Source organism: Enhydra lutris, unplaced genomic scaffold, assembly GCF_002288905.1.
Source record: "Enhydra lutris kenyoni isolate GAN:26980312 unplaced genomic scaffold, ASM228890v2 scaffoldscaffold8, whole genome shotgun sequence".
Classification (NCBI taxonomy): Eukaryota; Metazoa; Chordata; class Mammalia; order Carnivora; family Mustelidae; genus Enhydra; species Enhydra lutris.
Window position 1 is genome coordinate 38,234,812 of NW_019154092.1, and position 12,111 is coordinate 38,246,922.

At 43.2% G+C, this 12,111-nt stretch overlaps 1 protein-coding gene across 1 annotated transcript in view; it reads left to right on the forward strand.

Moving 5' to 3' along the window:
- Nucleotides 1–12,111, forward strand: part of LOC111142556 (SET binding protein 1) — a 352,841-nt gene that overhangs the window by 190,257 nt on the left and 150,473 nt on the right. The gene's annotated exons all lie outside the window — the stretch shown is intronic.

The following is a 12,111-nucleotide window of genomic DNA, read 5'->3' on the forward strand; positions in this document are numbered from 1 at the left end:
CTATTTAAAACCCACATTGTTGAGTTATATCCCAGTCTGTGGCCGTGAAACTCACCGCGGGCTGCTTCCCTCTCCCAAACTATAAGCCAAAGCTTCGGGGCATCTCTGCGTTTGAGAAAAGACAATCTGGGACTTTCTGTATATTAGAAAGGGTGAAGATCTAAAGCCTTTGTGGAGACAATATGGTGTTTCTATTGATCCGTGTGAGTTGAACATATGGAGGCTCCGAGAAAAAAAGTCTGCCCTATTTAGCGACCCGGGGCTGATGAGAAGGTGTGTTACAAATCCGTATTCCTCCCAGCATGCGGTCTGGGACACATTGGCTCATTTTACTGATGAGTTCCTCGAATCAAGCAGGGGCCATCATCTCTTACCAGTTTATGGCATTAATTGAGTTGTGTGAGAAACACTGCAGGTGCGTCTGTGCAAGGGGAGAAAAACGAGGAAACGCTGTTGCTGCTCTCAGAGAACAGGGAAATAGAGAAGAGCGAGCAGACGCGTAACTGGCCGCAGATGAACACGAGCAGATGTATGGTGGTAAAACAAGGTCATCTTTGGAGATGGAGGTGATGTGGGAAGACAGTCCTGAGCGGTGAGATTTTCCTCTGAGTTATGGTGACCATATTCACTGAACAAGACCCATGGCCCGAGAAAGGATTTTAATGTACTTCCGGGGGTGCTGAATTAGTAAAGTTTGTATATTAAAAGGCTGAGATTTCTAGTACATGCCATTGTTCTATGGAGGCAGTAACTGAGGATATTAGGTGTTGTAGAAAAAAGCTGGTGGGTACAACCCAGTCATAGTGCCTGCCCAGACTTCTGGGAGGAGCAGACTTCCTGACAGGAAACTCAGGTGAGCTACTAACTCAAGGCAACATGGTGCCTGTAACCTAGCGTGTCTCGAAGTGTAGAGATGGCCATTTATTGTCCCTTCACATTCTTTCTGGGTCCCACAGCAATGACCCATAGTGATCAGGGGCATTTTTAGCGACACCATTAATTGAGTCTGTATATTTATAAATCGTAACCTTTATTTTTATTTTCTTTTTAAGTAGGCCCCATGTCTAGTGTGGAATCCAACACAGAGCTTGAACTCACAGCCCTGAGATCAAGACCTGAGCTGAGATCCAGAGTCAGACACTTAACCAGCAGAGCCACCCAGTCACCCCTATAAATCATAATCTTTACACCAGGGTATAATGTCAACCACTTTTGAGTTTCCTAGAAGGAACACAGAAATACAATGAACATATAATGAGAATGTGGATGGCTAGCCACTTGATTCTCAATTTTGGTACACATGAGAATCACTTGGGAAAATTTAAATATAGATAGATGATAGCTAGATACCCTGTCTCCAAACTCCAATTTAGTATGGCTGGAGTGAGACACAGAATGTTAGAATTTTAATGAGCCCTCCGGGTAAATCTGCTGCAGGATCCCAGGTCTACAATCTTCAGAATATTAGCTAGAACAGAATGTCTTCAGGGGCCCCAATTTCCCGAGTTTCTGGAAGGAAGCCTGCCTCTGGGATTCGTCCTGCCTTCTCACGGTCTGTGCAAGGGCTCCAGGTTCTACTGTACAGAATCTCGAGGAGTGTAGTTTGGAGCAGAGTAAATTCCTTTTAGGATTATAGGATTAGGAAGCTGAAAGGTGATTCAAATTCTTGATTAAACAGAGAGAAGGAAACAGGAGGGGAGGCTCCAGAGCCCGCACATCAATCCAATGTGTTTTCTCTGTAATTAGAGGAAGTGATTGCAAAATATTTGAAAGGATTAAATGCTCAGAGAATATAGTGATCAAATAACATGAGATGCCACATTCTTTAAAATGATCACTGGCTTGGCTTTGCACGTGTTGTGGAACTGCTGTCATTACTCCTCGATACTCATGGGATGCATGCCCGGACGGAAATGCTCTCTGCCACGAGTTTGGAGAGACAGCCCTGGGTGTCACATTGGGAGACACTGGGTTCTAGTTTGGGGTCGTCCACAAAATTTTGAGTGGTGGCATATTAAGGTGTAACGTCTTTATTGCTCTTCTTTTTCTCTTTGGTAGAACTACAACAGTAGGGGCGCCTGGGTGGCTCATTCAGTGAAGTGTTTGCCTTCAGCTCAGGTCATGATCCCAGGGTCCTGGGATCGAGCCCCGCATCGGGCTCCCTGCTCAGTGGGGAGTTTTTTGCTTCTCCCTCTTCTTCTGTTGCTCCCCTGCTTGTGCGCATGCTCTCTCTTTCTCTCTCTGTTAAATCAATAAATAAAATATTAAAAAAAAATTACAACAGTAATGCCTGCCATCTCTGGCTTCACTTTGGCCTTTACTGATAATCTACTAATTCAGCAATAATTTACAGAGAAGCTATTTTAAAACCTCTCTGGGACAAGGAGGGCAATTTTTAAAAAATATAAATAATCATGTTTATTGAGTGGCTTCCACATGCTTTTTTGGGAATACGGAGATGCATTTGTCTGCCAAGAAGATAACAGGGGCTAAGGGAGGGCATAGTTCAGGAATGTTGGAAATAGACTCGGTGTGGTTTCTCAAGAAAGAAGATTCCATCTCCAAAGGCAACCTGCAGTCATTGGCTGTCGCAGTGCCTGCTGGCTATGGTGGATGAGCCTGGGGGTCGGCACGCAGGGGAGAGTTCCAGACCTCAGAGCCAGTCAGGTCAGAAGTGGGTGCTTGCTCAGGTCAGGGGAGTGTGGCTGCTGAGGTCACACAGGGCCCTGCACTGAGAAGGCCCCACCCTTGGTTGGATGCTCTGCTCCCATCGTGAAATTTTTCATAATTTTGGAACAAGAAGCCTTAAACATTTCATTATGCGTTAGACTCCACCAACCACGCACCCAGTCCTGATTCAGACTCTGTGTGCCCTTGGGCAAATCACTCAACCCCTGTGATCTAGAAGGGACCTGGAATCCATCTGTATGATTGTGATGGCAAAATACAAAAATATATATTAAGTGCCTTATTTATGGAAGATATTTAATGCTATGTGTAAAGGAAGAAAGAAGACCAGCACTGGAGATGGCCAGCTTTTTCTCTAACAGGCCAGATAGTAAATATTTTAGGCTTTGCAGGCTCTTCTGTCTCTGTTGCAAACACTCAGCTCTGCCATTGTAGTCTGAAAGCGGGCACAGACAATACATACATGAATGGGAGCAGCTGTGTTTCAATAAGACTTTATTTAGTAAAACAGATGGTCATAATTTGCTGACCTCTGGACTAGAGGCTAGGGAAGGAGAAGACAAAGAAAGCTGAGACGAATAGACCAGTCCTTTCAGAGTACGGTCCCAGGACACGCAGCATCTCTCCCACCTGTTAGAAATGCCTGTTCTCGGGTATTACCCCCAGATGCTGTCTGTGGGAATGGGGCCCAGCAATCCAGCACTCTGTGTTTAACAAGCCTTGCAGATGATTTTGATGCGTCGCTCATGTTTGGGAGCCCCTTCTCCTAAAACAAAGAAATTCAGCAGTCCAAATGTAAAGCAAAGAGTAAACGTAAGAAGATGCCAGCACTGGATTGTGGATGATTACAAAGGCGTGTATCTTGATGCTGCCTTATGATGCTGAGTGCACCTCTAATGTTCCTCCCAATGAACCGTGGCCCCCAGCCTGGGATCCATGAGGGAATAAGGTCTTACAGAAAATGATTTGAGTGACTGATTCTTCTCCATTCTCCCGAAGATGATACCTATAGCTGGTACCATGCTAGAGGCATAGAAGAACAATTAACACAGTACACACAGTGAATGCCTTGGGGCATTTGTTTTCAAAGAGTGGTCTCCAGCCCAGGGGCAACAGCATCACCTCGGAACTTGGTAGAAATGTGGCTTCTCAGGTTCCAGTCCAGGCCTACTGGGGGAGTTGTAACGGACCCTGCAGGTGATGCGGAGCACACCCAAGCTGGAGAGCCACTGGGTTAGGGCACTCAGGCTTCATTCTCAATCCCACTTGCGGAAGGCTGCCACAACCACCCTGTGTGGGAGTTTGGCTGGGTATTGAAATGATGGCTCCGGGCGTTTGGACAGGACCAGGAGGAAGTGTGTGGATTTGAGGCCAGGCCTTCCCAGTGTGAGTCCAGGGTCCCTTGTATTCTGTATCAAGTAATACTAGAAACAATCCCAATCGCTCCTCTGCCCCCTTCATGTGTTTAATTTAACACATGAATCCACTTAACTCCACAAAGGCTATAAAGTGCACATGGGTCTTAAATACATAAAACTGAACAAAACTGTTTAATCTGACACCCTGAGAAGATTCCTCTTCCTCACTTGAGCTAATAATGTTATTTTAGGTTAATTCTCTTGCTTTTGGGGGAATTAGTTTCCTCTCACTTTGATAAGTCCCCCCCCCATCTCTCCTTCCCCCTCCAGGCATGAGGATTCATCCCTGGGTCTGCATCCATGCGTAGCACCAACTGTTCTGTGCTCTTCTGTCGGTTCTGGGATGAGACTGGACTTTCGTTGTCATTTGTTCAAGCAATAGTGATGACACCAAAACCTGAAAAAAAAATAAACACATAAGCCCAGCAGGAGATAGACTTTGGAGATTCTAGCTTTTGAGGCCAAATAGACCCATCTCATGAACTAAGTCTTTTCCTGATGCTTTGTGTTTCTAGCATCATGTTTGGGGCAGGGGAGTGACTTCTGGGCCCTGGAGGGGCAGCACTTCAGCTCACAGTTATGTGGGAGACAGCCTTTTCCTCTTGGCTGAAGCTTTTCGTGGAGATGGGGGTAAAGAAGGTGGAGAAGCGGGGAACATGACCCCTTACCTGTGGCATTTAGCCCACTCAGTAGGCCTGGAAACATCGTGAGGCTTGATGTAGCCCATCTCCTAGAATCCACCTGTCCTGTCGTAATAGCCCAGCATTTACTATGCTCAGTGCATAAATATGCTGCATGTATAAGCAATACGGAGAGATCTGATACTGGGCTGATCTGCTCTGCAGTAATTGTGACTTGACCAATTAGAAACAGTACCCAGGGACAAGCATTCCTAGTAGTATGGACCATTGAGAACCACCACTTTTCCTCTTTCATTCTTTCCCCACCAATTATATATATTAATATATGTTTTTTATTCTTATAGGAAATGTTCATTCTCCAGTCACTAACTCACTTATAAAATCTAGTTATCCTGACTCAGGTCTCTTTCACGGGCTCAAGTCCTTCTGGAGCTCCATAGTTCACTATGGTAGCCACTAGCCACATGCTGCTATGTAAGTTTGAATTAATCAAAATTAAGTAAAATTTCAGTTGACCTTGAACAACGAGGGATTAGGAGTGCTGAGTCCCCACATGGTCTGAAATCCATGTACAATCTTTGACTCCCCCAAAACTTTACTAATAGCCTACTGTTGACCAGAAGCCTTACCGATAGTATAGTCAATTAACACATATTTCGTATGTTGTATGTATTATATGCTGTGTTCTTGCAATAAAGTAAGCCAGAGAAAAGAAAATGTTAAGAAATGTTAAGAAAATCATAAGGAAAGAAAAAATACATTTACAGTACTGTACTGTTTTATTGAAAGAAAAATGTGTGTATAAGTGGACCCATGCAGTAAAAACTTGTATTGTGCTAAGGTCAACCGTAGCTCAGTTATTTAGTCTCAGTAGACATGTTGAAAGTAGCCAGTAGGTAGATGCGGCTAATGTCTACCACCCTAGACAGTGTGGATGCACAACACTGACCTCACTGCGGAAAGGTCTGTTGATCAGCACTGCTCTGGAACTCTTCCCTCACCTTCATCTCTCCCTCTCTCTCTTCTCTCTCTCTTTCTCATGCAGGAGTCTCATGTAAACTCTTATGTTCTTTCCTTCCTTCATTTCTAACCAGCATGTGTATTAGGCATTCATTTGTACATAATATAGTGCGACTAATTACTAACACCGTTTGCTATGTGTCCATTTTAGTATGAATAAAACCTTTCAGCTAAATTGGGTTGGAGGCAAAGAAAGTAGAGGCAGAGATAGAGTAGACTAGGGCTGGGTGGAGGTGGGTGGGAAGCCATCATGGCCTTTGAGTTGCCCCAAATCACACGTGGTAAATAGCCATTTTCTAACCATTGTTTTCCTATGAAAATGTTGAAAAATATAGAAAATTTGGAAAAGTATGATGAACATCTGTATACTATTCACCATCAAAGTTTACCAAAGATGATGACATATTTGAGAAGTAGGTGGCAGGCAGCCTGACTGCTTACTGCTACCTGCTTCAGCATGCATCTCCAAGTAGCAAGGGAAGTCCCGTACAGAACCGTGTTACCGTTACCGCACACACAAAATGAACACTTAGTCCACATCAGGTAAACATTTACTCACACCAGATATTTCCACCATAACCATTCATTCCATGTGAAAAATGAGTTTTGGGCGCATGATGCAGATTTTGTTTCCCTCCTACTCTGGGCATTGCCTTTCTGATACGTATACACCTGCTGTCTCACTCAAGGAGACCGGAAGATGTTATCTTCCTTTGGTTGCCCCTTTAATGTCAAGGAGAAGGTGTAAAAATATATCATTCTCTGATATTGTCGACAGTGTGGATCCCCTTCACTTCCCAGCCATCCTGTGAGAGGGCTTGTAAACCAAGCTACGGGGAACCCAAGGGGAGACTTCCAGGAGGTGACTCAGATGATGAGAGAGAGAAACAAAGAAATGCAAGGAGCAGCACTTGCCCTCAAAGACTTTATGAAGGCCAGGCCTTTGACGTGGACGAATACCACTGCCATCGTCATCAAAACACCTGCCATTCACTCGCTTTTTCTCTTCAGTCAGTCTCCTGCACCATCCTTGTCCCCCGTGCTTAGCACAGACTAGCCACAAAATAAATGCTTATTGAAATTAAAATCTTAAAACAACCATCAGAACAAATCCATCTGATGTCACATGGTAAGTGCTCAATGAATACCATATTCCTTAAATTGATTGATTTATCAATCTCCTTTCTGGAAACTCTTTGACACTTAATACCTGTACTGCTTATTTGATGGTCTGAAGTTGTTATTTAATTCTTGACATTTCATTTATTTTTCCTTATATATAGCTTGCCTCCACATTAAATTATAAGGTCTGTTGGGCCAGGAGCTGTATCTTCTAATTCTTATTATCCTGGATAAAACCTGCTTCAGTGCTGAGTCTACAGCAGGCTATCCAGACATATGTGCTGAATGGATGAATGGATGAATGAATAAATGAATGAATTAGCAGAATTGAATTTTATAAACAGGAAATACAGTTACTTTAGAGACCAGGTTTAGTGTGGATCTATGGTACAAAATCTATGACACTACCTCTTTTTAGAAGATAAGGGTGAAATGAACAGCCCCTTTTTCGTTTAAGCATAAGGTATCTGGACTTCTGACAACACGGGTACACAAAACACAACACAAGCACAAAGCGACCCATGGCTCCATGCCTGGGGTCAGTGCTCACCTCTTCTTGTCTAGGCATTTGTAGCTTTTGTTCATTTCGCCTTGAATACTCAGCTCTTGCAGGTGTAACACCGTTGGTTTACATGCCCTCCTTAGAGCGTTTTTCTCATGTTGAAAGATGCCAAGTTGCATTATAAATGAGGCTTGTATTACAAAAAAAAAAAAAAACCCTCCCAAAATTTAAGGCCATTTGTAGAAACTTAACAATGCAAAATCCTATAATTATTTGAAATTAGCTAAGCACACAGGCAGAGTCTGGACAGGTAATCCAAAAGAAGACCTGGTTATTTATATTAGTTAGGGTAGGCTGGATGGACTAAACAAATATGTGACAGTTCACGGCCAAATGTTTCTGGTCAGTGATTAGTACCTCCGTGTAGTGATTCAGGGATCCAAGCTCCTCCCATCTTGTGGCTCTGCCATCTGCTAAGGTCTTATCTCCTTGAATCAAATTAGAAAAACAAGGAAAAGGGGCATGGCAGAGGACATCCATTTCTCGAAATACTTGTTTGAGAAATGGCACACATCTCTTCTGTTCATATGCCACTTGAATTCATTCTGGGGGCCATCTAACCAAAGGGAATCTGGAAAATATAATCTAACAGCATGCCCAAGCAACAGATGATGTTTTTTATGAAGAGCGAGCAGTCTTTGATGCTAAGTTGTAGGTGACTTCAACATGGAAAGGGTAAAAGGAAAATATAAGCCCCATGAACAGAAATATCAGGATCTGTGGTAAGAAGGGCAGTAGCTTCAGGAAAGTACACAGGTCCAGCAGTGGCCAGGTACCGCATTTAAAGGGTAATCTGAAAAACAAGCACTGGAGCAGAAGAGGACAAGCCAAGATAGTGGAAGTCCAGGAAGCCTGTCTAGAGGAAAGGATGAGTAAAACTAGAGACATTTTTCCTGGGCAGGAGAAGGGTAGGAACACGGTGGTGATGGCTAAAGCTCTATTAGGAGAGGAAGCTGGCATCCTTTGGGGAGTTCCAGAAGCTTGAATGTTCACTCTCACAGAATTTAGAAGTATAAGAAATCTGTATCCCTACGTCCTATCACATCACCTAAAACATCTTAGACTTTCAGTAAATATATATGTATGGAATTAATTAGTTAATTAATTACCAGAACCCAGATTTCCATGCTGGGTCCTGAGAGAGTTCCCTGACAAGTAAAAGGCTCTAATACCAAAGGCAAGAGGATGTAGCTGGGCATACCGGGAGTGCAGACATGCCTCAACAAGACCCAGCATTCAGTGTTCTGCATCAGCTCACTGCAGCCCCTTCAGCTCTGATCCAAGGTCTCATCATCCCCGATCAAGCTTTTCCGAGGTTCTGTGTTAACAGCAGATTCTAGAACTCTGGCCAACATCAGGAGGAGTCACACAGAAATGAATTGACTTGGAGATGTGACAGGAGGAGGAGTTTCTCAGAACTGGAAAATGCTTTGGGATAACTCTTCCAGCCCCTTCCGTCCGAGCTGATGCTACCATGGGCTGTGGTTTAGGATTTTCTCTCTCCAGACTTTGAACTGCGTTGCCTCAGCATGGGAGCACTCAGAGCCAGTGCTCAGAGTCAGCGGCTGGCCACCCTTGCCTTTCCATGTGCCCTTGCACCAATCCTTTGGACCAGAGAGGTCAGGCGCCATGTGATGAACCCTCCGAATCTGACTTAGAAAGTATCCAGGCTTTGTGTAGATGGGATCACTAGCACCAAGACTCCAGGAGACACTGGAAGTCTCTGCCTTTCCAGCTGAGTCTGGAGACTGCTTGTGATTCTTGGAACTTACTTAAGAGGAGGCTGAAACACCAAAATTGTAATCTTGAGAAGGCTCCAGGGAAGTGGCTAGGGGCCACCTTCTCCCTCTTCTGATAATGGCCTCAGCAACAACTGAGTGACTAGCATCCACTCTGTCTTTTCTCAGTGTTCTTCATGTTCTTAGCAATTTCTTTACCAAGTTAGTTCACCAGGTGAGATTTAAAGGGAGAAAATACTTCCACAAAGATAAAATTTTAGACAAACTACTCTTCAGATCTCACTTTCATCAAGAGAGACTGCCAAAGCACAGAGAGAAGTGGCTGCCTTTTTTTTAGAAGAACAAAGAAATGCAATATAATAAGAAGTGTCCCAAATTGTGTTAGGAACTTAAATTTGCCTGGAACTAATATAAAATTAGCTTTATATGTTTATTCATAGCTCTCTTTATTGTAGACGTGATTTTAAATGGCTTCAAAGAGAGACAAAACAAGATAGGAAACATGAAAAGACACAAAAGAAGAATATGAAAATGAGGATATAAATTAATTTAAGTGGCCAGAAGTAGTCTAATCCTGTTTGGGTTGTCAGGTCAATGATTCTGTGACCCTGGTAATTCTCTTAAGCTCTTATTTTGCTTTTAATAACAGATTTAATGAGGTATAATTACACACTATAACATTCACCCTTTTGAAGTATACAATTCAGTGATTGCTAGTATATTTGCAGATTCGTGCACATCAGGCTTTTTAGAGGTTGATCTAATTCCAGATCTATCTAATTCCAGAAATTCTTCATAATTTCCACCTCCCTTAAAAAAAAAAAATCCTCTATCCATAAACCATTACTCTTCCTTCTCTACCTTCTTCAGTCCCTAGCAACAACTAACCTACTTTCTGTTTCTAGAATAGCCTATTCTGGACAATTCTCGTGAGTGGAAACACACAATACATAGTCTTTTGTGTCTGGTTTTTCCACTTAGCATAATATTTTCAAGGTTTATTTGTGCTCTAGTATGTTTCAGTAGTTCATTCTTTTTTATGACTACATAATATTCCATGGTAAAGATACACCACATTTTATTCATTCAACAGCTGATGGACATTTGGGTTGTTTTCACTCTGGGATTTCATAAAAAAATGCTGCTGTGAGCAGTTATGTATATGTTTTATGTGAACCTGTGTTCTCACTTCTCTTGGATATATACCTTGGAGCGGAATTGCTAGGTCATATGGTAACTATGTTTGGCTTTTTGAAGAAGTTTCAGGCTGTTTTTTTTTTTTCTTTTTTTTTTTTTTAAGATTTTATTTATTTATTTGACAGACAGAGATCACAAGTAGGCAGAGAGGCAGACAGATAGAGAGAGAGGTGGAAGCCGTACCATCATCACACACACACAAGGTTCTATCAAAACTGTGAGGCTTTATCGGAAATGTTTACCCAGCTGTCGCCCAGAGCGTGTTGGCTCACTCCTGTTGGGAGTCCGCTTCGCTTCTGGCTGGGCAGCTGTGCACTTGTAACTCTTGATTTTCTGCCTTTTACAGAAGAGCGCTGTGGAGGTTGAGATTGTGTTTGAGCTCCAGAGCTGGTGCGTTTCTCTACTTTGAAGTTCTGCAAGGTCCACTTGGGGCTATTTAAAACCCACATTGTTGAGTTATATCCCAGTCTGTGGCCGTGAAACTCACCGCGGGCTGCTTCCCTCTCCCAAACTATAAGCCAAAGCTTCGGGGCATCTCTGCGTTTGAGAAAAGACAATCTGGGACTTTCTGTATATTAGAAAGGGTGAAGATCTAAAGCCTTTGTGGAGACAATATGGTGTTTCTATTGATCCGTGTGAGTTGAACATATGGAGGCTCCGAGAAAAAAAGTCTGCCCTATTTAGCGACCCGGGGCTGATGAGAAGGTGTGTTACAAATCCGTATTCCTCCCAGCATGCGGTCTGGGACACATTGGCTCATTTTACTGATGAGTTCCTCGAATCAAGCAGGGGCCATCATCTCTTACCAGTTTATGGCATTAATTGAGTTGTGTGAGAAACACTGCAGGTGCGTCTGTGCAAGGGGAGAAAAACGAGGAAACGCTGTTGCTGCTCTCAGAGAACAGGGAAATAGAGAAGAGCGAGCAGACGCGTAACTGGCCGCAGATGAACACGAGCAGATGTATGGTGGTAAAACAAGGTCATCTTTGGAGATGGAGGTGATGTGGGAAGACAGTCCTGAGCGGTGAGATTTTCCTCTGAGTTATGGTGACCATATTCACTGAACAAGACCCATGGCCCGAGAAAGGATTTTAATGTACTTCCGGGGGTGCTGAATTAGTAAAGTTTGTATATTAAAAGGCTGAGATTTCTAGTACATGCCATTGTTCTATGGAGGCAGTAACTGAGGATATTAGGTGTTGTAGAAAAAAGCTGGTGGGTACAACCCAGTCATAGTGCCTGCCCAGACTTCTGGGAGGAGCAGACTTCCTGACAGGAAACTCAGGTGAGCTACTAACTCAAGGCAACATGGTGCCTGTAACCTAGCGTGTCTCGAAGTGTAGAGATGGCCATTTATTGTCCCTTCACATTCTTTCTGGGTCCCACAGCAATGACCCATAGTGATCAGGGGCATTTTTAGCGACACCATTAATTGAGTCTGTATATTTATAAATCGTAACCTTTATTTTTATTTTCTTTTTAAGTAGGCCCCATGTCTAGTGTGGAATCCAACACAGAGCTTGAACTCACAGCCCTGAGATCAAGACCTGAGCTGAGATCCAGAGTCAGACACTTAACCAGCAGAGCCACCCAGTCACCCCTATAAATCATAATCTTTACACCAGGGTATAATGTCAACCACTTTTGAGTTTCCTAGAAGGAACACAGAAATACAATGAACATATAATGAGAATGTGGATGGCTAGCCACTTGATTCTCAATTT